Raw genomic sequence first — 26,624 nt, 5'->3', positions numbered from 1 at the left:
GCTCTAAAGTGGTCTGGGTCCCTCATTTCTCTTGGCCTTGACCCAGCTGCATAATCTTTGGCAAGGTGCTCACTGCTTTAAGATTTGATCTCTTCACTGCAAATGAGAACGGGTTCAACAACCTCGTAGGATTATTGTGAGGAGTAACTGAAAGAACGCACATAAAGCTCTGAGCATAAGCCTTGGCAAAGAGTAAATGCTTGGTGTTAGCCAGCAGTTCTGTGGTTATTTCTGTCTTTGGATGAATTTTCCAGTTCTGTTTATTTGAACATCTTTATCCCTTCAAATAAGATAGTGAAGATTCATCTTAAAAGAGATGGAAACTTCCCACTGGTTCATAGCAAGGTGTTGAACCACAAAGCCAGCCACAATCTTCCTATTACCACTGTTAATACTGTTAAGAAAAGACTTGAATGCAAAAAGAAACGGTAAAACTCCCTCTGAGTGGTGTATGTGGAAGGGACAAGAGGAATCCTTCTCTAGGATTATGGGAAGCAGTAGAGGATTGATTTTAAGCAAGAGCCTGTTTTGTTTTGTTTTTAATTTTAAAATTTTTTTAGTGCTGCAGGCTGCAGACTCTTCTTGTTTCATCCCTGGCGTTTTCCCAGGTAACTGCCTATCTATGAATTCACTAGACAAGAATCACTCGAAGTGGGGTCTCCAGAAACTTGCATTGGAATCACAAATGCAGAATCCTGGGCCCAATGCCAGATCCTTGAACAGAAATCCTCTGGGGATGCCTGACCCAAGAAACTGTCTTTAACAAGTTACCTAAGTGCTGCTTATGCCATTAAGTTTGAGAACTTCTGTTGGAGTCTAGGAGAGAGCTGACACTATTTTCCTCCCCAGTACTGGGCAGACGTATTGTCTTTGTTGAATGTTGGAGAAATGACTGAATCCAAAAAATCCAAAGCATGCACAAAAGGGCTTCTTACCCTCTGAGGACCCTCATGATGGTTCTACTCTGACCTCATATTCAGTGCATAAGTACTGGTAAGGCTGTAAGTTTGTTAAGATATTGAAATTCTTCCCTCAGTTCAGTTCAGTCGCTCAGTCGTGTTCAACTCTTTGTGACCCCATGAACCACAGCACACCAGGCCTCCCTGTCCATCACCAAGTCCTAGAGTCCACCCAAACCCATGTTCATATAGTTGGTGATGCCATCCAACCATCTTATCCTCTGTCATCCCCTTCTCCTCCTGCCCTCAATCTTTCCAAGCATCAGGGTCTTTTCCAATGAGTCAGCTCTTCACATCAGGTGGCCAATGTATTGGAGTTTCAGCTTCAACATCAGTCCTTCCAATGAACACCCAGAACTGATCTCCCTTAGAATGGACTGGTTGGATCTCCTTGCAGTCCAAGGGACTCTCGGGACCAACACCACAGTTCAAAAGCATCAATTCTTCGGTCCTCAGCTTTCTTTCTAGTCCAACTCTCACATCTATACATGACTACTGGAAAAACCATAGCCTTGAAGCACAAGCTGGAATCAAGATTGCTGGGAGAAATATCAATAACCTCAGATATGCAGATGATACCACCCTTATGGCAGAAAGTGAAGAGAAACTAAAAAGCCTCTTGATGAAAGTGAAAGAGGAGAGTGAAAAAGTTGGCTTACAGCTCAACATTCAGAAAACTAAGATCATGGCATCTGGTCCCATCACTTCATGGGAAATAGATGGGGAAACAGCAGAAACAGTGTCAGACTTTATTTTTGGGGGGCTCCAAAATCACTGCAGATGGTGATTGCAGCCATGAAATTAAAAGACGCTTACTCCTTGGAAGGAAAGTTATGACCAACCTAGACAGCATATTAAAAAGCAGAGACATTACTTTGCCAACAAAGGTCTGTCTAGTCAAGGCTATGGTTTTTCCAATGGTCATGTATGGATGTGAGAGTTGGACTGTGAAGAAAGCTGAGTGCTGAAGAACTGATGCTTTTGAACTGTGGTGTTGGAGAAGACTCTTGAGAGTCCCTTGGACTGCAAGGAGATCCAACCAGTCCATCCTAAAGGAGATCAGTCCTGGGTGTTCATTGGAAGGACTGACACTGGAGCTGAAACTCCAATACTTTGGCCACCTCATGCGAAGAGTTGACTCATTGGAAAAGACCCTAATGCTGGGAGGGATTGGGGGCAGGAGGAGAAGGGAATGACAGAGGATGAGATGGCTGGATGGCATCACTGACTCGATGGACATGAGTTTGAGTAAACTCCGGGAGTTGGTGATGGACAGGGAGGCCTGGTGTGCTGCGATTCATGGGGTCGCAAAGAGTCAGACACGACTGAGTGACTGAACTGAACTGAACTGACTAGATGGACCTTTGTTGGCAAGTAATGTCTCTGCTTTTTAATATGCTGTCTAGGTTGGTCATAACTTTCCTTCCAAGGAGTAAGCATCTTTTAATTTCATGGCTGCAATCACCATCTACAGTGATTTTGGAGCCCAAAAAAATAAAGTCTGACACTGTTTCCCCATCTATTTGCATGAAGTGATGGGACCAGATGCCATGATCTTAGTTTTCTGAATGTTGAGCTTTAAGCCAACTTTTTCACTCTCCTCTTTCACTTTCATCAAGAGGCTTTTTAGTTCTTCTTCACTTTCTGCCATAAGGGTGGTATCATCTGCATATCTGCATATCTGAGGTTATCGATATTTCTCCCGGCAATCTTGATTCCAGCTTGTGCTTCTTCCAGACCAGCATTTCTCATGATGTGCTCTGTGTATAAGTTAAATAAGCAGAGTGACAATATACAGCCTTGACGTACTCCTTTCCCTATTTGGAACCAGTCTGTTGTCCCATGCCCAGTTCTAACTGTTGCTTCCTGACCTGCATACAGGTTTCTCAAGAGGCAGGTCAGGTGGTCTGGTATTCCCATCTCTTGAAGAATTTTCTACAGTTTATTGTGATCCACAGAGTCAAAGGCTTTGGCATAGTCAATAAAGCAGAAATAGATGTTTTTCTGGAAATCTCTTGCTTTTTTGATGATCCAGTGGATGTTGGCAATTTGTTCTCTGGTTCCTCTGCCTTTTCTAAAACCAGCCTGAACATCTGGAAGTTCACGGTTCATGTATTGCTGAAGCCTGACTTGGGGAGAATTTTGAGCATTACTTTACTAGCGTGTGAGATGAGTGCAATTGTGCAGTAGTCTGAGCATTCTTTGGCATTGCCTTTCTTTGGGACTAGAATGAAAACTGACCTTCTCCAGTCCTGTGGCCACTGCTGAGTTTTCCAAATTTGCTGGCATGTTGAGTGCAGCACTTTCACAGCATCATCTTTGAGGATTTCAAATAGCTCAACTGGAATTCCATCACCTCCACTAGCTTTGTTTGTAGTGATGCTTCCTAAGGCCCACTTAACTTCACATTCCAGAATGTCTGGCTCTAGGTGAGTGATCACACACACCATTGTGATTATCTGGGTTGTGCACATCTTTTTTTTGTACAATTCTTCTGTGTATTCTTGCCACCTCTTCTTAATATCTTCTGCTTCTGTTAGGTCCCTATCATTTCTGTCCTTTATTGAGCCCATCTTTGCATGAAATGTTCCCTTGGTATCTCTAATTTTCTTGAAGAGATCTCTAGTCTTTCCCATTCTATTGTTTTCCTCTATTTCTTTGCATTGATCCCTGAGGAAGGCTAGTAAATACCCACTGCTCTGACCTCTGTGCTACCCCCACTGACCCAGCTGCCCAGGCCTCATTCTTGAACTGCCCTGTGATCCAGCAACTAAAGGGTTAACCTGTGGTCTAACAGGCATCTCCTCTATTCTCATTGGTCAGTGTAGGTGCCGAGCCAGCTTTTCATAGGTTCAGTGAATGTGGGGATGTGGTGCCTTATGGGCAGAACTGTGCCCTGCCTATGCCCCTACCCTTGGAGGTTGTGGGGGAGGACCCTGGGTGGGTAGTACCTCAGCCAATTTACCTTGACTCTAGTGTAAGGGTCCTTGTCTCCACATATCTCCTAGGCCATAATGGGTAGAGTCCTAGCAGGTGAAGTGGCATTCTTGAAGGTGGTGGTGGCACCCCAGCAGGAGATTGCCACAGGTTATGGCTGTCACCAGTGGAGGGACCCCTAGAGATGCTCTTGCATGGCTGCTTCTGGGAACTGCAGCCTCCATGGGACTGTGGCTCTGATAGATCCTGAAAGAGATAGGGTGAGCACAAGGCGTGTAGAAATTTGAGTCCATAAACACAAGGGCTCTGTTGGCATGCTTTGACACAGGAGAGCCTGCTTGGTATAGATGGTGGGTGCAGGGGTTAATGTGGGGCTGGGAAAAGTATGGGGAGACAGGGTGTCCTTTCACTTGTTTGGTCAAGTTTGCCAAAATCACTGAATATCTTCCTGTCATGGCATTAGTGGCATTATTTTTGCTAATAAAAATGAGGGCGAATATTTATGTAGTATTTGTCCTGTGCCAAACACAATTCTTAACTCATTTGAGTTATTATAATTATCACCACCAGTCCCATTACATGGATGAGGAAACTAAGACCCAAAGATTAAAGTTCAAGTAGCAGAGCCACAATCTGAACTCTGCCAGCCTGACATTAGAGTCCACACTTATAAACACTACTTCTCTTCTTCAGTTTACATTAAAAATAATTGTGTGTGTGTGTGTGACTTACTTGGTCACAGAGATCTATAATATATAGAAAACTGCAATGCAATGGCTTAGAAATATTGTGAGTGAAATTGCTATCAGTTCAGCAGAAGCAGAGATATGAGTCAGCACCATGAACAATATTGCTGATGTGGAGAAATTATCTGCCCATTGAAATTCCAATTAACCTAATGATTATTAAGTTATTGGAGAGAGCATTGGAAAAGTTCCATGTGTATTTCTATGTCAACCATGGCTTGGAGGGGGGCAGGCATTGTTTACCTGGTAACAGCATATTAAACAAAGGATCAGCAACAATTTTTAAAGACTGACAACTGATTTAAATAGTATTAGAAACTGATGAAATACCTGCTTAAAACTCACATAATATGCTTCTGATTAGAGAATACTGTTTAGAGAATACTGGGAAGTAAATGTTTTAAATTTAGATGATGATTAATTACTTACAAGTTTTTAAATATTTTGGTTATCATCTCAGCTTTGCTTATTCAATTCTCCATCATGTACCTTTGATCCACACCTATTAGCTGGGAAAAAAGATGAGCTCTCAGACTTAGTACTGCTTTGTCAAGCTGCATCCCTTTCCTGCCTCAAGTTTGCTCCTGATCTGGCTCACGCCTTTTCTTTTGAGAGAGGAGGTAGATACCTGCTTTACTGGTAAAGGATGTCCTGATAATTGAGTGGGAATGTGGGCAAGGTGGCTGTTTCTTCCTTCTGTCAACCCAAGTAATTGAGCTGTCATATTTAAAGTTTTATTGGTTAAGATTCAAGTTAGGACTGGAGCCTTTCTTTTGCAATTCCTTTAGGGCCACATGTGGAAGACAGCAAATAGGAAACTCAGTTAAGAGTTCTGAATAAGGCTGTGAGAAACAAAGTCAGCAGTCCCTGTGGTCTCAAGAAACACTAAAGGGAAGAGAGTTAAACACTTAAAACCAGAGAGGAAACACAAAGTTCTTCCATTTAGTGTATCAAAACCAGTTCAGAAGTATGTGACAATCCAGGCAAAGCATTACAATTTCTAGCCAGTCCAGTCACGATTCTCTCGCAAACTCCACAGTCATGGTTGTGATGCATTGGGATGAGAGGTGCTATATAAATGTCAGATGTTACATAAATGTCAGGAATGATTATTGTTTGTTGTGTGTGTGTTAGTTACTCAGTCCTGTCCGACTCTTTGTGACCCCATGGACTCTTTCATTCATTTCTTTCGCTCTCCAGGCTCTTTCATTCATGGGATTTTCCAGGCAAGAAAACTGGAGTGGGTTGCCATTTCCTTCTCCAGGAGATCTTCCCAATCCAGGGATTGAACCTGGGTCTCCCACATTGCAGGCAGACTCTTTACCTCTGAGCCACCAGGGAAGCTCAATTGTTTGTTAATGGGGGCTAAATTGTTCCTAAGCAAAGCTCCAATCCTTAGCAAAGGCTCTAACCACCAATAACCCGTGATAAGGGAAAACAGCCTTGGCTCTAGAAAGAGCCCAGTTGGGATCTGAGGTTTGAAAACAGGGGTTGGGGTGGGGCCAGTGCCACCACTTACTCAAGCAGCTTCAGGCCAGCTCCCTAACCTTCTGGAGTTTGCCTTAGCTCACCTATAAAATGGGGATAATGATAACGCCTGCCCTCCTTGTGCTGGTTGTTGTGAGAATCAAGAGAGTTCCACGTGGGTGTGAAAGCTTTGTACAGCGTGAGCTGCTGCAGGGATGACAGTGGTGGTCTGGGATGGCTAAGATCCGCTGGAAATTACTCTATGCCTTCCCTTTGAGTCCGGCTCACTGAGAGAACATCTGAAAGGAAGTCCAGCCGAGGATAGTGATGGTGACGGTGTCTCGGCTGATGCTGAAAGCTTCAGGCTCCTTCTCTCACGGAGCTGTGAGGAAGACGCTGCAGACCAGGGGCTCCTACCCTACCACTTGTCAGCCGGGAGCTTGGGCGAGTTACAGACGAGGCTCTGGAAGTGATCGCCAATGGCCCTTCCGGCTCTGACGCTGAGTCTAAATCAGGCTCATCACTTGGCTCTAGCCGTGATACACCTTTCCCTTCCAGGAGCAACTCTTTTTCCAGCTCTCAGACTCGAGAAGCAGGGGTCTTGGAAAGGGTGGGGGCAGTGTATTCCACATGAGTGTGCACAATAAAGAAGTTATTCCCTTGGAAGTGAGCTGGAGAGGGGCGGGGGCGGGAGGTGAAAGGGGGTGTCCAGTGAGTGCTCTGAGAAGCCAGGATGCAGGGAACACTGTAATGAGGTCACGACTGTCGCAGCAAAACGGAGCTGGACATCTGCTGGTGGGGGAAGGGGGAGCGTCCCGCATTTCTGTTTGGAGAAAGTCTTCCCTGCACTCTTTGGCACCCCTCCCCACCTCGCCCCATCCCCACACCTTTTAAATGCTACCAGACCCTACTCACGGGAGAGCCTAGGTCCCTGCCTCCTCCGTGGTCCTGTCTGAAACCATGAGGATTGTTTCCAAGCTGACTCACACCACTCATGTCAGGGAGCCGTGGCACACGGCGCTGGGCTCTGCAAGCTGTTGCTTGCGCGGTCGCCGCTGCCGCCGCCGATTCCCCGCGGGTGCACCGGGGTCCGCTCGTGGGGCGGGGATGGGGCGGGGCCGGGGCGGAGCCCGCCCCCTCGGCGCGACGGCCCCGCCCCTCCCTTCCTCCCTCCCCCCACGGACCGCAATGATTTAGAAGTTCAGGAATCCCACGTGACGTCACCGGGGGGGTGATGTAATGCACTCTAAATAGAATGTATTGTAATCTTTGCTCAGTCCAACGTGGTCCCTTCACCCGGGCTCCGCTCTTGCCTTCTCCACACTTGTTTGGTAAGTTCCTAAAAATACGGCTAGGCCACTTCTGGGGCTTTTGCATTTAGTCACTTTTGTTGCACTTGCCGCGGGAGCCGTCTCGGGAGCGTACTTGTTTGCAGGGGTTGGTTCTCGGCAGCAGCCGCGAGGTTACTTGGTCCAGTGGGCAGGTCGCAGGGCAAGGAGTAGGGAAGATGCGATGCATTTTCTTTTTGGAGGATGATCTGTGTTTGTAAACACTTTGACGGACCAGAGGGAAGTCAGGCCCCAAATACTGGTGGACTGTGGAATCGGCCGTGTCCTGAGGCTACCCCAGAGACCCCACGCCGTGTCCGTCCCGGAGCGCGTCTTGGTGGCCGCCGCGCCGTGCGACTGGAGGGATGCTAACGTGGAGCGAGCGCCGTGTCCGCCCCAGCGTGCGTGCGTGTGTAGGAGCGCGCGTGTGTTTCCCTGACACGGGGAACAGTTATGAATCGGGGGTGTGTGTTTGCCTCCAGAGACCTGGCAAGGTGCGGAACCCTCCAGAAGTGCGGTCAAGCGGCGGCAGAGGCGGCAGCAGCGGAGACGGCGAGACAGGAACCTCCCCCCCGCGTCCCCAACTTCCCGGTGATGCGGCGGAACCCCCGGAGAAAGTTTGCAAACTTCCAGCGGGCGCGGCGAGGACGCCGGGTCACCTAGGGGGCGGACGGGCGGGCGCACTGGGGGCTAGCTCCCTCCCGGGCCCCAAGCCTGCTGCTGCCACCTCTTGCAGGGCTGCCCACCGCAGGTGGTGGGCGCGCGCGCCAGGGAATGAGGGGGCATCGCCCTCGGAGGGCACTTGGCTTTCACTGCAGGCGTGGAAGGCTCGACAGTGGCGAGGCTCTCCTCGTCTTCACTCCTGCAGCCGCCTCTTGCCTCCGTCCGGTTTTCGCTGGCATCATTACCTCTTCCCCACCGCTGCCCCAAATGACAGCTCCCGCCTTCGTCGAGGCTGCAGTTCTCAGGACACGGCGGCGGAGCCTTCCTCTCCACCAGATTCTCCACGGAATAGCTCAAAACTTTTCAGGACGTTCTTAGAGGGGCAAGACTCACGAAGGAACCAAGGAGATGTTTTCTCCTGGCGGCTGCATCCCGTTTTTCCTTTGCCATAGATTTATTTCGGGGGTGGGGAGGGGGTGAGTATCTGGTAGATAAAGATCTTGTCCACCCCAACTTTCCCTGAACAAGTGCCGCCCCCACTTGAGACTTGTTCAAGGCCGGGAACTGAAGTGGGCTACTTGTATATTTCGTTGTCAGAGTCTACAGAGTGTTTGATTTTTATTTTTCCCTCCTTCTCTGACATGTGTCAAGGAATAAAGGCTGGATACAGGTCCATTACGTCATTCTGCAGACCAATAAGTGTTTGATTAACAGCTTCAGATACTCAAGGGTTGGGGGCCTTAGAAGTGCTGACAAGGCAAGGCTTTCCATCTCCAACCCCCAACATACTCGTACAATCGCCGATTCCCTGGGCATCGTTATTGCCCTCTCCTCCCGGATCCCTCTTTCTCCACCCGCTCTACCGCCCACACCGTTATCACTCTGGCCCCGCCTCCGCCTTTGACTGCTTTCCCTGGGGCGATCACAGTCCCTGGAGTGTGGGTAAGAGCTTCTGGTGGCTGAGGGAGCGCAGTACCTGATGGACGCACACACAATCTGCTCTTCTCTATTATTTAAGAAAGGCACCAGTGAACCCTCTTCTCCAGGGCAAACTGCTCAACTCTGATAGAAAAGGCGTCTCAGGAAATGTTCAGAGACACTGTGATAGTACTTTGTCCCTGTGGTGACTTAGGAAAACAACACACTCCCTGCAAGCAAAGTACTTAACTTTACACAGCGCCTTCCTCAGACGGTTATCCGAAGAGGGAAGGCTGAGGATGCTGACTAAATCAAATTTAGCTGGAAGGCTCGAGATTAAACGTTTCATTTCCAAAGTGAGGGAATGTAAGTCATTGAAAGCAAAATATCTTACAATAAAGTGGTGCGTGTGTTAACTTTTTTTCTCTTAACATTAACTTTCTGTATTTAAACAGAAAGTTAAATACGTAAGTCATTGAATTGAGTCAGAATCCCCATATCTGGCAGTTGAATAAAAATACTGTATATGACATGTTAAAGGGATAAAAGTAAAAAGAACTCCGGGTGGGGGGGTGGGGGTGGGGCTGCAGTGTGTAGCAGAAATTAAATAAAAGATTTCTTAACAGGCTTTTGAATAGAGGGGGTGCAGAAGAGCTGAGTGCTCTCTGATTTGAAACTGGTGAAAGCTAAATAAAGGAAAATTTATATTCTGAGTATGTGGGAATTTCTTGAAGAACACATGTTTTGTTATAATCAGATCTACTTTCTTCAGAGTGAAAGCCATGCTGTAGAGTAGGCATTTGTGAAACTCATGTCTGGGGTCTAATTGACATCATTCCCCAAGTTTGTGGCAGTATTTATTATTTATTCACATCTAGAGATGAAATAGTATGACCCCACACACAATACATGTGCATCTGAAATGTGAAAACTTCTTGTTTGTGATGCATACGTAGACCTAAAGGGGAAAATGGCCCAGGTCACCAGCACTGGAGAGTGTGATTAATGATCAGTGATTTAGTGATCAGTGATTAGTGGTTTTATTCAAACTGTTACCTCTGACCAGAAGCACACATCAGAGGATTAACAGGCTCTTTAGATAAATGCTCATTAGTGGAAGGGGAAAAGCACAGATAATAGGCATGCACCCAGGGACAACTTTCGAAGAAAATCATTCCCCGTCTTCAGAATAATAAGCTCTATTAACAGAAAGCCCTTTTAATTTAAAACTTGCTTTTATCTTGTAAATCAAAGTTAGATGTAAAAGTTTGTAGTGCCATTATAACCTAAATTTTCCCATATCCACTAGATGTGGATTATCTCAGTAGCGATATTTTTTTTTTATTTAAATAAACAATTGGACCTTTAGAGCAGCTGAACCCTGACAAGTCCTTAAGTCCCAGAGTTTGAAGGTGTCCCCCCTTTTAGAATGGAGAGTGCAGCTTGCTAACTAGATGGCGCAGTGTTATTTGGTCTTCTGTGCTGTGTCGTGCAGGAGTCTAAAGGAGCAAGTAGCTGCTTGCGAAGTGTTCTTCAACACTTACAACAAAGTTGATTCTGTGTAGGGTTGGAGGCTAGACAGTTCTACAAGTTTTTAGTCACATTTTCCATGTCAGTTAAATCTGGGGAGTTCAAGGCTTCTGGAAAAATTAGTCTCATTACTAAAAGAAACTTAGAACCAGAAAGGAGAGGAGGTACGGGAGTCCAGGAGGTACCTGTGGATTGCAGAAGTGATTGTAAAATACCAGACCTGTTCTTTTTTTTTTCTTTTTTTTCTTTTACTAAGAGCTGGTTTCTCAGTGTTGTGGTCTGAATTACTGAAGCAAATACTTAAAGCTTAATTTTCTTCCTAATCTTGCTGGTGAGAAAGAATTTACTAGAAAGAAAGGAAGGAAAAACTTGATTTGGTGGCTGCAGGAAGCAACACGTTGTTGATTTTATTCTACAGATAATGGTAAGATGATGTTTATTACGCTATTAAGGAGAAAGGGAACTTTGTAGTTGGTTCCAGGAGAACCATCTTGTATTTTCATAGATGAGATTTGTAAGTGGAATTCTTATTTTACACTGACTTTTAATGTTGCTGTTGTAGTTTCCTGAGACTTGATAACATTTGATTGGAAGGTTTTGTGTGTGTTTGTGTGTGTGAATAAGACCATTATTTCCTGGGTAAAATAATGTTCGTGAGCATGGGAACTGCAGTAGGGGAGCTACGAGACATGTGAAATGATATGCCAGGTAAGAATTCTCTTTTCCCCCAAGCTTTCGTGAATCACTTCAGTAGCTACTTAAGTTTTGATTAAAAAAGAAACCTAAAAATTAGAAATAGAAAAAAAAAAATCCTAGATGAGTATTCCCTGAAGAAGGATGCTGTTGATGGAATATCAGTTATTACTTTAGTTATAAAACTTAAAAAGAAAGCAATTAAAGAACTCCTTTCTTTATTGTGCTTCCCTATAAGTTTTCTCATTTTCTTTTGCTTGTAGCATGTTATATAAATGTTATATTTAAATCCTGTCTGATTCATAGTGATTTTTATTTTTTAACTTTACCCAGACTAAACATGTTTACTCAGTTGATCATATCTTGAAGCCAACTGGTTTTGAATTTAAATGGCTGATACCCCCATATTGCCTATCAATGAAAAGTCAGTTGTGACCTTATATAGTTTATATATGAGCAGATAGTTAATTAGGACATTCCCACAAAAAAATAAACAGTGCTTTTATTTTTATGTCTTTCTGGTGTCGCAGCTTTTATTTGAACAAGAGGTTCAGTGAATGGTAGGTTGTTAGATTTTTCTTGTATGACTTTTCAGTTACAGTAAGTTGAAGATTTTGGTTACAGTTATTTGTCAGTTTCCCACACCTGTGGATTCAAAACCAATCAATCGTGGACTTTCCATGGCTGTTTGTACTAATGTCAGGTTCTTGGTCTCCTGATTTCTTACTATAATTTGCTTTTTTGGCAATGATGCATCGTCATCCTATAGTGTTCCCTTTAGCTTTCCTTTACTTTTTATTAAGCTGAAAATTATTTTGTGGGGGTGTGATGTTTGCTGGATCACCAAGATGTGAACTTTGTGTCTGTAGTTGGTTTTCTTCCGGTTATGCTATTAGAATAAATTGGGGATTTGAGTAGACTTATTATTTTTGTCATCTTTTTTCCCCCTTCTTCTTTACTTCAAAGCAGTGCTGTTAGCCACAAAATTAATGTGATCATGGCTGGTGTTTCCCATCTATATGCTTCTTTTGCTTCTTACAAATTGGATTTCCACAGCAATTTAAGATCTTTTTTTAGAGGCAGCTTTCTTGGATGAAGATGGAACAATGATCTCAGTCAATTCATTATCTTGTCCAGTTTGACTACCAGCTGTATTATGGGAATCAACCCATGCTTTTATAAATTAGTGTTTAAAAATTTAAATCTGGGACTATTTCTCTGAATCCTATTTAAGAAAATTATACAGTTGAGATAAGGTAATAAACTTGGAGAGGGGGGCAATGGCCACACATATTTAAAGGTGAGAAAGAAGCACTTTCAGATATGCTAAGCAGACTTAAAGAACTTTTTTGTATTGCTATTTGTAAACTATATAAGCTATCTACTTTATGGCATTGCTTTAAATAGAAACTCTGGCACTTTAAAAATGACATCATGTTTAATGTTTTCAATAAAGGGTTCTTACATTTTGTAATTAGGAAAAAAATGGACAATTAGTGCTTTTTGAGGATCCATTAGTATTCCATTGTTGGGAATCGCAAATCATGGATTTAATGTAAGAAAAGAGAAGAGAGAGAAGGCTTCTGGAAGTTTCCAGGTAATACTGATGATACTATTATAGAAACAAAAGTAAAAATTTTGAAACTCTTATTGAGACTCTGGGAGCTTCAAAATAAAACTTTAAAAGTTTAGGATAAATTCCTGAATGTATACTATTTACAGTGACATTTCCATATTTCTTACCTCCAAGCTCACTCTGTTGCCCATTTAGGTTTTCTGAGAAATAGATCAGAATCAACTTTAACATTTTAAAAATACATATTTTAGTTGCTTCCTTCTACTTCCTCTAGGTTCACATTTGTAATCTCTACCCTAAAATTAACAAGGATTGAAAACTGCCATGTTGGCATTTGGCTTCCCACTCCAGTATTCTTGCCTGGAGAATCCACATGGACAGAGGAGCCTGGCAGGCCTCAGTCCATGGGTTTGCAAAGAACCAGATACAACTGAGCGACTAAGCGCACACAAAAGTTCCTTTTGGCTTAGGTGTTCAGATGTGAGAAAGGCTTTCATGATAGCATTTGGCAGAGCTGGAACTGGTGGGGCAGGGGGTGTCTTCTCGCTGATGGACCAACTTCATCCCTTTGCAGAAGACGGCCTCCGGCCTGGTGGTTCTTCTGACTTATCCAAGGCCCAGAGTTGGAGAGTGCCAAACCCAGCCTAGAAGCAGGGTCCTTACCTCCAGGTCAGGTGGTCTTTCCATGCGTCAAGCTGCCATAAATGCCCTTGTCCCGTGGCTTCGAATGCTTTGCTCTTTTCCAGCCTTTTGATTACTAACCTTTCAAATTTTTATCAGATCTTTTGAATGAATACCTTGACCATGTAAACTGTAGTTTTTGTTCTGGTTATTCTTATATATATCTGCAGTGTTAATTTTTCTGATATTGATTTCGTTATTTGAAGGCCACTCATCTTCACCATTGTAATTAGACATGCCCTGTAAAACTACATCATCCAGACTTCATTTGAGACTAAAAACCAGGCATAACTAAAAACGGTCTATAGGATCATCTCAGTAAAGGCAGTAACTTTCTTTACTTTCTTGTCCTTTTCCTTTCATAAATTTCCTGTCCTTTCTTTTTCATCTCTGAGGAAGGAATCCCAAAAAATTTCTTAAATTTAAAATACCTTTGTCTTTCTTTTTGTTGAATAGAGTAACAAGTGCTATTTTCACTCTGGCAGATACATTTTTGCCTAAGATCTGTCTGTAATATATTATCTTTACAGGATGGTGTATTTGAGATTGTTTATAGGTGAATATTACTACACAAGGAGTGAGTTGGACCTGGAAGTATGATCTTTGAGGTTTGACTGGCAAAATTTCACTGATCACAGCAAATAGAAATCATGCATGCAACATAGGGGGCTCCAGAGCACCAAACATTTGATTTAAGATGATGTTTTGGTTTTGCTGTATTTAGGATGGAGCACAAGAATATCTCAACAGAAATCTTGAATGCATCTACTGTATGTGTTGTTTGGCTTGACCCATAGTTTTCCTTTCCAGCTCTTTGCATGAACACTTTATATCAGAATTCAGGTCTCTTTTATTCTTTGATTACACTGAGGAGCCCCTGTGTTGCACGATTTCTCAAATATAACACATTTCAGCCAGTTTTATGCAATTCTCTCTCTGTTGGCTTCCCAAGGGGGGAAAACCACATGGAACCAAAAACATCTCTGTTTTTGTTTGAATTAGCTGATTATTAGAAGAAATACATTTTATCTCCTTTTGCCAAATCTGGTGGGACCACTTTACGTTATCAAAACAAGATTTTCTTCTTTAAGTCAACTGCGATGCTATTTGACTTTGGAATGACCAAGTACTAATCCATGCAGCAGAGATAGAAGGTTTTGAGGATAAAGTCCACTTCTAGAAAGGTACCTAGGTGTGATGAGGTGTGCCATTAGGAAGAGCCTGATTTGCCTCACTGAGTACCAACAGAGTCCAGAAAAACATTGCCTTTGAGAGGAAAGAAAATATTACAGGCTCAGGCTTCTACATTCTGAGCAGAGACTGGGATGCTGTGCTGAGGATGAACTTTGCAATGCTGAGGGTCTCCAGGGTTATTTATTAAACTGCAACAGGGTAAAACATTCACGGGATAGCACTTGACCATCTACATCTTAAAAGCCTTAATAGTCTTCTTCATTTATTTTCTTCATTTCCCTTATGCTAATGTTTTTCTAGATTTATTTTTAACATCCATTCTTGTGACTGGGCTTTCATGAGTAACCCTACAATAACAAATCACAAGTGTGTGCACAGCAGAGAGGGGACGTTTTTTCATAAGGGAAATAGATTTCCATATCAAATCTTAGAGGAAACAACCAGCAAGATAAAAGAAAGAAAGGTTTGAAATCCCAATGGTGGCTTCCTGGGCTCTGCCATTCCTAGCTCTGCAACAGTGAGCTTTAAGGTAACGGGACAAGCCTGAGGCCAGAAGAGAATTTAAGATTCCAAAGTGCTGCCTTGAACTCATTATGCTCTCTGCCTCAGTTTCTTCTTTTGTAATTAGAGTGTTGGTCTTGACCAGCACAGTCCAATGGCAGGAACCACAAATGCAAGCTGCATATGTAATTTAAAGTGGTCCAATAGCCACATTAAAAATATTTTTTAAAAGGTGATGTCAATTTTAATAATTTTATTTAACCCAGTATATCTGAAATACTATCAGTATACAATCAATATTAAAATGTTGATGAGATACTTTGTGATTTGGGGAGGTAGTAGATCTTTGAAATCCTGTATGTGTTTACAATTATGCCATATTTCAATTCAGATTAGTCAGATTTCAAATGCTCACATGTCACATTTCATGTACCGGTGACTATGGTATTGGGCAATGTAAATCTATAGGCTATATCAATGGTTCTAATCCTGGCAGCCCTATAAAACCACCTATGGAGTTTATTTTTTAAAAACTGCTAATACTTATCCTGTCCCCTCCGTTCTGACTTAATTTGTTTGGGGTGGGGACCTGGGCCTCTATATTTTTTAAAATTTCCAGAAATGCTTGTAAACTTTAGCCAGGGTTGAGAACGGCAATTCTAACTGATCGCTGAGGAATCTTCTACTCTAATATTCCATGATTCTATTTAAGGAAAGAGATTGCAGTGGAGCATTCAGAGTTCAAAGGGCAGCAAGTGGTTTTATTGGTGTGCTGCTGCACGCTACAAAACATGTTTAAGAAGATGTCATTAATACAAATTAAAACGTGAAGATTTTAGAAGATAATTCTTTGAACCACAGATGAGTTAGCTCCTTTTTGTGTAAGTTTCGGTGCGGATTGTTTTAAGTGGTTGGCTTCCAGAGAAATCTTAAGGTAGGATTTGGTTTCCACGCAGACTCTCAGAAAGCTTCCATTTTGGAAAAGGGCAAGATCACCACATTTCAGGTATTTTGCTAGCTTGCTTCTTTGCCCTAGATGCTCCCTGCTTTTAGCTGGTTTTGAAGAGATGCTCTGACTGTTTGAGACATCTGGATACCCTTGTGTTTCTGCCCTCTAAACTTTTAACAAGCTTTGTGTCAGACCAAACTTGCTCTCTGCTCATGTCAAAGTGTCAGTTACAAACCCCTAGAGTTAAAGTGTTCATTCTATTTGTCATCCTTTAAGTATTAGAAAAATCAGTATTTCTAAGTACACATCAGAATGTTTTCCTTTAATGATTTTTTGAACAACATTCCAGCCTGTACTTTTGGTAAATGATGTGACGAATCCCCCAAAACAAAAAATAATAATTTCCAAACTCCTCACCCATCTTCTTTTGAAGTCAACACACTGTATTGTTTGTGGAGGGGAGGAGAGACCTCAGGGACAGTCCTTTGTGACTTCATGTTGCCTAGAGCCCCTGCATTCCCGAGTTCGTGAGTCATTTCACCCTGAATCTCTCTCCTTATCCCCTGCATAGCAACTTGGTTCCAAGTACATGTTTCTCTGGCCGTGTTCTTTCAAAACGTGACTTTAAACTGCTTTTAGGTTCAAAACTATACCTTTCTCTAAATTTCATGGTGATAACATTTGTGTTTTCTGTAATTTCATTCACTGGGAGAATTTTAACCTCCACTCATTAACACACAGCACGATTTCCTATTGTATAGGTGGGGAAACTGAGAGATTGACACTGTGTTCCTTAATTAGGAGGGTGGTCAGTGTGAGCAAAAAGCTCACATTTATTAGTGCCTAAATATAAGCATTCCGGATGACTTCCAGGTGGGGCATTCCCAATTGTGTATATTATTGCATTCGTCTTTGAATTTATAAATAATATTGTTTCTGATACTTTTCCATGCATTATTTGCACATCAGTTAGTGCCTAAATAAAAGCACTGGTCTGGATGGCTTCCAGGTGGGGAGTTCCCAATTGTGTATATTATTGCATTTGTCTTTGAATTTATAAATAATGTTTTTCTGATACTTTTTCATGCATTATTTGCACATCGATGACTTCTCTGCTAATAACTCTTACTTCCCAGCTTCAGGCTGCATGTACAGACCTGGATTGATTAACAAATACATATGGGTTTATCAGCCTCTTAACATGGAATCTGTTCTGAAAGTTTCATGGAGACATCTGTTGCAGACCTGTGTTTTTGGTGGTATCTAGGGAAACTTTCTTCAGGCTCCTTTGTGATGGACTGTCAGAGAACTTTGTGGAGAGACAATGAGATTAAAAATGTGAGTTGTTTTAGGTATTCATTTGTTGAGCAAGACAGACTCTAGTCCTAGCTCCTAAATTGTCTTTAATAAAACATTTTAACTCTTGTTTTACCAATGTTCTGTCTTCACACTTGACCTGGAGTCATCTTCTTTGGAGTATTTGGTTTTTGTTTTCTCCTAGTAATGACTAGAGTTGGATTTAGTCATTTGTAGTCTTTGCCTACACCTCTGTTTCTTCAATGGGGGAGATACAAGCTGGGATTAATAGCACGATCTGTTACCAGTGCCAGGGAGGGGTCACTTTGGTTCCTTTTCCAAGCATTATACTAACGTTAAAGCAATCTTAATATCTACACAAATATGTGGTTAAACATATATAAACAAGAACCTCAGCCAATGAAGACCAGACTGTTACTAACATATATGCTTGTAAATGTGATTATCTTTTTTAGGATGCCTGTGGATAATTATTCCTCCTTTTGAGCAAGTATCTATTTGTCACATTGATTTAGATACACAATTGGTGATTAAGGGTTTTCTAGGCATTGCTAGGAGTAAAGAACCCACCTGCCAATGCAGGAGATGCAGGTTTGATCCCTGGGTCAGGAAGATCCCCTGTGGGAGGGCATGGCAACCCACTCCAGTATTCTTGTCTGGAGAATCCCATGGACAGAGGAACCTGGAAAGCTACAGTCTATAGGGTCACAAAGAGTTGGACACAACTGAAACAACTTAGCAAGCACACATGCCTTGATGATTAAAAGATATTGCTAGATTAGAAAAAAACTGAAATTATCTTTTAGACACTCTTCTAATAAGGCCTGTCTAAGCACACATTGTTTACAATTTCATCTTCCAGTTTTTAAAGGCAAGATGACTAACAACCACCATTCTTAGTACTGTGTTGGTAGACGTCATCAAAGATGATGGTGCAGTGTTTTGGCACCACAAAGCAGCGTGTAATTTGAAATTGTACTTTTTGCTAAATACCCGTGCTAATCTCCAAACCATTCAAGATGTTAAAAAAAAAAAAAAATAGAACGGTGATGTCTCTCCATCGGATGGATAGAGCCCTGGCAAAGAAGCACAATTCTTTTTTCATGGGCCTCAGAAGCACTCGCAAAAATCAGGGAGGAAAAAAATTACATGGAATTGCTTGATCTGCCCTTAGGAAGGGACATTCTTAGGACAGACAAGTTAACCCTTTAATCCAAGATTCATTTTTACTTCTTCCAGGAAATAAACTTTTTTTTAAATCCTTAAGCACAAAAATGATACTATCTTTAAAAAGAAGGCTATAAATGGATGCTTAATCTTTTTTTAAGTTAATTTGTTTTTTAATTGAAGGATAATTGCTTTACAGAATTTTGTTGTTTTCTGTCAAACCTCAACATGAATCAACCATAGGTATATATATATCCTCTCCCTCTTGCTTAATCTTTATTTAACATTTAGCAGGTATTTAAGGAGGTATATTTAGGAACTTTTACATTCCTTTACATAGTTCTAGTTATTTAATGTTTGTTGAAAAAATAGGTGATTCTGGAGATTGGTTGCACAACTGTGACTACATGGAACACTACTGAACTATGTACTTAAAAATTGTTAACATAGGGAATTTTATTATGTGTAATTTATAATTTTTTCTTTAAAAAGGAGGGATAAAAGTTGCTCATACCCATTTGGAGGATGGAGAAATAGAATGCATAAACCACTTGTTCTAAGCTGTTGTGAACACTAAGCCTTAGTGTGTTAATGGGAGGAACAAAAGTATAAAGAGGACTTTTGAATTTCAGGCAAATGAAGAGAGGTGACGGGTGTGTAATGTGATTCTGACATGTTGGATGATCCAGGGAGGACAGCAGCTGGGCACAGGGCGCAAAGTGCCTCTTTTCTGGAGACCAGCTCAGATCTAGATGGATTCTGTGGATAGAAAGTTGTGTCATGTAATTTGAAAATCACATACCATTTGGCATTATTTGAATATCTTTGTTTGTACTGACTTGATTGCTTTTCTCAGTGCAAGGATGTGCTCAACTGAGAGCAAGGAAGAACCATGGCCTTTAGTTTATGAAGTGAAGTGAAGTGAAAGTCGTTTAGAGGTCCAACTCTTTGCGACCTCATGGAGAATCCAGTCCATGGAATTCTATAGGCCAGAATCCTGGAGTGGGTAGCCTTTCCCTTCTCTTGGGGATCTTCCCAACCCAGGGATTGAACCCAGGTCTCCCGAATTGCAGGCGAATTCTTTACCAGCTGAACCACAAGGGAAGCCCAAGAATACTGGAGTGGGTAGCCTATCCATTCTTTGGTGGATCTTCCCAACCCAGGAATTGAACCAGGGTCTTCCACATTGCAGGTGGATTCTTTACCAACTGAGCTATCAAGGGAAATAGTTTATGAAAGGGAGTAAAACCTACATATCACTTCCACCTCCCCCTCCTTTCCTTCCTTCCTTCGTCAGCCATTTGTCAAGCATCTATGTGCCCGGTAGCAGGGATACATGATCAAAAACCAACACAGTCCCTCTCCTCCCAGATCTTACTGGTAGGAGAGACACCAGATAGGTCATTGCAACAGAATGTTGTGGGAGGGTGAGGGAGTGTAGGTCTGGAGGTGGAAAGTCCAGTGAGGGTGCTAGTGTGGTTGTCCAGGCAAGAGATGATAGTGGCTTGGGCTATGGTGGTGCCAGATTCAAAAGCCATTTAAGAAGTAGGATTAATACGACTGGAGGATTGATTAACTGAAGATAAGAAAGGGAGAGGATTTACTCATTGTCAGGGAAGAGGGAGCTAGGCAGGAGAAGCCTGACCCAGTTAGGAGGTCTGGATTGTCCTTTGTGGTGGTATAAGAGGGGAGGGTTTCTGGCCCAGTGCCCCATGCACGGGCTTGTGTCAGAATCCTTGGAAGAGAACAGAAAATGACTGTGAACAAAAACTCAAAGAGCAGCTATAACTAAAAACTGCAAGTGTAGTTGTTGGGTTGCAAGGCAATGCAGTTTTGGTCTTTCGTGTCAGAGGGAGAGGCACTCACCTCCAAAGGCAGCCACAGCTCTGGCACTCAGGAGGAAGTCCACTGCCAGACGTGTTAGTTTCCTAGGGCTGCTGTAATCAAGTACCATACACTTGGTGGCTTAAGCAACAGAAACTTATTTTCTCACAGTTTTGGAGGCTGAAACCAAAAAGTGTTAGTCACTCAGCTGTGTCCGACTCTTTGTGACCCTAAGGATTATAGCCCTCCAGGCTCCTCTGTCTATGAAATTCTCAGGCAAGAATGCTGGAGTGGGTTGCCATTCCCTTCTCCAGGGCTCTTCCTGACCTAAGGACTGAACCTGGGTCTCCCACATTGTAGGCAGATTCATTACCAACTGAGCAACCAGGGAAACCCTAGAAGTCCCAGATCAAGGTGTCAGCAGGGTTAGTTCCTTCTAAGGTCTGTGAGGGAAAATTGTTCCATGTCTCTCTCTTTAGCTTTTAAATGGCTGTCTTCTCCCTGTGTCTCTCTTCTCCATGTCTTCCTTCTGTATGAGTTTGTCTCTGTGTTCAAAGTTCCCCTTTTTATAAAGACACCAGTCATACTAGATTAGGGTCCACCCTAAGGACCTCATCTTACTCTGACCACCTCTGTAATAGGTGGTCCTATTAAAGTCACATTCTAGAGTGCTGAAGATTTGGGAGATGCAGTTCAGCCCATAACAATAAGTATGCCCATACTACTAGCCCCAGGACAAGTAGTATGGGACCCTATAGGAGCTGGCAGGTTGGGAGTTGTGTGAATCATAACCTGACAATTTTTAAAGCAGGTGTTTAAAATAAACTTTTATGGACCCCCAGAAAAATTCAGAACAAGTCTTCAGAGATGGGGATCTATACGTTATCAGGAATGGACAAAACCAACAAAACAAGTCTATACATTAAAATAGATGTATATATATTACACTGGTGAGTGAATTTGCTGATGTAGTCATTGTCCTTGGTTTGGCCTTGAATTTGTCTTCAGAGTTTGTGAAAAAGAAATGTCAAAAGGGCAGCACCAACTTTTGACCTTGAGAACAAAGAATGAAATGCAGCTGTAGTTTGTCACCCTGCCAGGCTTAACAGCCATTGTTTTGATGTGCTAATATTTATTGACAAGGACAAAAGCCATCAGTTCCTATAAACAACAGACACACCAAGTTGAACATAGATGTTTCAAGCAGGAAGAAAAGTAATTCTGCTTTTCTAATAGTTGATGGATAATTTATGCCTATGTGCTACCTCTGTTTTACACAGTGTTTAGATCACAGTTCTGTGATCTAAAAACGTATCATCATAAAAAGACAAATAGCCAATTTAAAAATGGGCAAAGAATCTGAATAGACAGTTTTACAAAGATGATATACAAATGGCCAATAAGCACATGAAAAGATGTCCAGCCTCACTAGCTATCAGGGAAATGCAAATCAAAACCACAGTGAGATTCTACTTCATACCTATTAGGATGACTATAAAAAAGAAGACCGACAGTAGCCAGTGTCGATGAGGATTGAAGAAGTAGGAGCCCTCATACATTGCTGGTGGGACTGTCAAATGCTATAGTCACTTTGGAACACAGTCTGGCAGTTCCTCAAAAAATTAAACATAAACATTATGACCCATCAATTCCACTCCTCAGTACACATCCAAGAGATTTGAAAACATGTCCACACAAAAGCTTGAATATAAATGCCCACAGCAGGGTTATTCACAATAGCGCAAACATGGAAGTAACCCAAAGTCCATCTACTGATGAGTGGATAAGCAAAATGTGGTATATCTATATATTGGAAAATTATTTGGCCCTAAAAGTAAATGAAATAATGCTGCATACTACAGCATACATGAATCTTGAAAACATTGTGCTGAGAAACAGAAGCCAGATACAAAGAACTCTATATTGTATGATTAATTTATATGGAAGGTCCAGAATAGCCAAATCTATGGAGAGAAAATGTAGATTAGTGGTTGCCTAAGACTTAGGGTGGGGCTGGGGACTTGGGAGTGACTACTGAGGGAAAAAGGTGTTTTCTTCTTTAGATGATGAAAATCTTCCAAAATTGATTGTGGTGATGGTTGTACAGATCTGTGAATATTCTAAGGCCATTGAATTATAAACTTTAAGTGGGTGAATTGTATGGCATGTGAATTATGTACTTCTAAGCTGTTAAAAAAAAACACATCATGGAGAAAACTATACAATGCTAAATTTAGTTAGAATATATGCCAAGTAGGGTTTTTGGTCCAGCAACTTCTCTGTACATTTGGGCTATATAAAGATGAGCTGTAGAGAAGGGTAGATAGGAGCATTATAGACATTGGTAATAGGAACAGTCAACTACTAAAAATCTTACAGTGTATACCATGGGTCTCCAGCCCATACTTTTTTTTTTTTTTTTCCAGCCCATACTTTTATCCCAGGCCATCAATCTTGACTTCCAACTTCACCTTGGCTATTTTTGCTAGATGGACTGCTGCTGTTCCTTAGTTTTTAAATTGTTCAAACACAAACCAAGTCCATACCATTTCTCCTTCTGTCTTACCCATTTCACTGGGGGCCATGATCATCCCCTGAGCTCTTGGCTTGAACCTTCATGACAGTTGCTGACTTTGCCTTTTCCCTTGGCCATCATGATCATGTCACTGCCCAGTCTGCTAGGTCCCATATGAACCATGTCCTGTGATCTGCATCCTTTTGCTCTGTTTTCTCTATCAGTTCCTTCTCGGAACTGGAAATTGAGAGGGACAAAATGATTTATTGAGTCTTTACGGAAGCTCCTCTCTTGTTCTACCATGTAAACCTTCCTAACAAGCCTATCAAGGAGCTGGAGTTATCCCTTTTTATAGATAAGGAAAGTGAAGCTCAGAGGTTAGGTGACAAACCAGATAATGTGGCAAAACCAGTACATGGAGGAGTTGGAGTTTGGAACCATTTTGTTTGTCCCTGAGCTCGGACTCTTTCCGGCTACTAAACGAATTTTTCTACTCTATGGCTCTGAACTTCTCATTTTTCTGCTCAAGAGCCTTTATGAGCGTTTGTTCTAAGGCCTTTCGGCCAACCCTAGCCACAATCCCTGTGAGTATACCCAATATTTACGCCAGGTGGTAGTGGGTGGTTTAGTCACTAAGTCGTGTCCAACTCTTGCAACCCCATGGACTGTAGCCTGCCAGGCTTCTCTGTCTATGGAATTCTCAAGGAAAGAATCCTGGAGTGGGTTTCTGTTCCCTTCTCCAGGGGGTCTTCCTGACCCAGGGATCATACCCGAGTCTCCTGAATAGCAGGTAGATTCTTCCCTACCAGGGAAGCCCTATTTAAGCCACACCCATAATCAGCCCTTATTTTGTTGAGTACCTCTCTGCCATGTTCAGAGTCTCATCTTCCTGGAACATCTGCTCTTGTCCCCTAAGTCCTCACCTGTGGAAACACTCATCTCTGGATCTCTCAAAGCAAAGACTGAATGCAAAACTAGTTAATTCCTCAGTGCTATGTTAATATTTTTTCCTCAGGATTAAAAGTCTTATATTGTGGTTGTTTGGAGTTTGTCATAAATTCCTTCTCCTGGATCATCAGCCCCATCACAGCAAGAGTTGACTCTTGCTCAGTTTTGATTTCCCTCATAGAACCTAGCATATAGTCCCTTATATAGAGTTAGTTAATCCTGAGTCAATTGATTATAGGGATACTCAAGCATTGTTCTTTGTCATGAATTTCCTGTTACCAGCATGAGATGTTTGATGTCTGGGAGTGTCTTTGGGAGGATCAGCATAGGGAGGTTCTTTAGGTATATTGATGGATGTTCCCATGGGGCTTCCCCAGTGGCTCAGACAGTAAAGAATCTGCCTGCAATGTAGGAGACCTGGTTCGATCCGTGGATTGGGAAGATCCCCTGAAGAAGGGTATGGCTCCAGTATTCTTGCCTAGAGAATTCCATGGACAGAGAAGGGTGACAGACTACAGCTCATGGAGTTGCAAGCAGTCAGAAACGATTGAGCGACTAATGTGCCCATAACTTGAAAACTGAAATAGTATTTTGAACTCCAAAAATGTAAGGAGATGAGTAAATCAGTGAGGTTTTCACCACTCTAGGGAATCACTGATTTTTCATTTGTCCAGAAATTAACATAATTTTAAAATAGTTTGAATCAGAACATAGACATAGTTTAAAATTCTGCTTCCTTCACTTAAAACTATACCACAGACATTTTTTCATGTTGCTACATAGTTTTCAAAACTATGATTATGCATCATATTCCATTGAGTTGCTATACCATAATTTCCAAACCATCCCCTATTGTTTGCCATTTAAGTTTGCTGTGGATTTTTTTTTTTTCATGATTTTAAAAAAACACATGAGTAATCTTTTGGCAAGAGAAATATGTGCTCAGAAGACCTTAATCTCCTTCCCCTTATGCTGGTTGAAAACTCAGTTGCGCATAGGCAAGATTCTGGAGAAGGATATGGCAACCCGCTCCAGTATTCTTGTTTGGAGAATTCCATGGACAGAGGAGCCTGGCAAGCTGCAGTCCATGGTATTGCAAAGAGTCTGACACGACTGAAGTGACTGAGCACGCACGCACATAGGCAAGATGATGACATAGGCCTTCTCTTCTTTCTCTAGAACCTCGATCTTAGTGAGATATTAGACACAATCAATTTCCTAAGAGTTTGTAATTTTATGTGATCTAGAAATGACCATGTGGTAGCCCAGCAAAGTACATCATTAAAGCTACCTTCTTTAACTGGAACTCTTCAAGTTCTAAGGGCATGGCAGTGCATCAACAGACAACATTTCTTTAGAAGTAGAGATGCATCATACAGCATTTAAGTGCTAAAAAGAAAGTTGGTGGGTATGGTGTGCTCTTTTATCTCTCCAGATGGAATAGTCAGGGAATGCCATTTTGAGAGCTTTTGACACGAGCGAGCAATTCCTGGGGGGATCTAGAGAAAAATCTTTCAGGCAGAGGGAGCTGCTCATACTAAGGCCCTGGTGTATAAGCAGGGATGGAGACAGTAAGGAGGTAGTGGGTGGCTAGATCATGTAGGGCTTGCAAACCATGTTCTGAATGTTGGGTATTAATCTCAGCAATAAAGCAAGCCATTGGAGAGTTCTGAGAAGAGAATTCATCACTTCTAAAAACCTCCCTTGTTATGGTTGAAGAACAGACTATCTAGCAGGTGGGGGGCAGCAGGGAGACCTGTTAGAAGGAACAGACCATGGTGGCTTGAACTAGATGATTGAGAGAAGGAGTTTGGCTTATTTTAGAGGTTAAGGCTGAAATGATTTGCTGATAGATTGGGTGTGTGGCTAAGCAGGAAGTCAGGGAGGTTGCTGAGGTTTTTGACCTGAGACCCTGGGAGGATGGATTTGCCATCAACTGAAATGGAGAAGATGACACGTGGAACGTTTGGTGGGAAAGACAAAGAACTTGACTTTGAGCTTTGATGGTATGTGTGAGGAGACGTCTAGGAGTCAGTGGGATGATGCCTCTCAGAGAAGGGTTTGGGGCTACAGATAAGGAGTCAGGATTGGCATCATCTAGGCCAGCCTCCTCTTAACAACACACAACCCCAAACACACTGGAATTTCAGGTGCTTAAAAGCACCAAGTCCTGTTAACTCCGGGGCTTTTGCATGTGCTGTGCCCTCTGCCTAGATCATTCTAAACTGGATAACTGCTACTTTTCCCTTGTTCCCTAATCTAAATCACGTGTCTGACTCTTTGTGACCCCATGGACTATAGACATCCAGGCTCCTCTGTCTGTGGGATTTTCCAGTCAAAAATATTGCAGTAGGTTGCTATCTCCTTCTCCTGGGGATCTTCCAGAACCAGGGATTGAACCCATGTCTCCTGCATTGCCAGGCAGATTCTTTACCACCTAGCTATCCAGGAACCTCAATCTAAATTAGGTCCACCAATGAAATATTCAGGTTACCCTGAACTTTTCCTTCATTCATCCATTTTCAAATGTATATTTCTTTAAGTGATTTTTAAATTTTAAAACATAAAAATCTATATGTCTCACTGGAATCTAAATTCTGAAATGTCGAGGGTTATGCATGATTAGTTCATCAACATTTTCCCCACATCTAGTGCTGGCACATTGCAGGCACTTACTCAAAATTTGCTGAATGAGTGGATAACTATTACTA

General features: G+C 42.3%; 1 protein-coding gene across 1 annotated transcript in view; it reads left to right on the top strand.

Annotated features, from left to right (window-relative positions):
* Positions 1-7,313: 7,313 nt before the first annotated feature.
* CREB5 (cAMP responsive element binding protein 5) overlaps positions 7,314-26,624 on the top strand; it is a 430,941-nt gene continuing 411,630 nt past the window's right edge. Inside the window, exon 1 of the mRNA XM_043872729.1 lies at positions 7,314-7,440. The gene's annotated coding sequence lies outside the window, so the exon portion shown is untranslated. The remainder of the gene's footprint in view (positions 7,441-26,624) is intronic.

This window comes from Cervus elaphus, chromosome 18, assembly GCF_910594005.1.
Source record: "Cervus elaphus chromosome 18, mCerEla1.1, whole genome shotgun sequence".
In the NCBI taxonomy this organism is placed as follows: domain Eukaryota; kingdom Metazoa; phylum Chordata; class Mammalia; order Artiodactyla; family Cervidae; genus Cervus; species Cervus elaphus.
The sequence above is the reverse complement of the archived record's forward strand: the minus strand, read 5'-3'. Positions and strand labels throughout refer to the sequence as shown.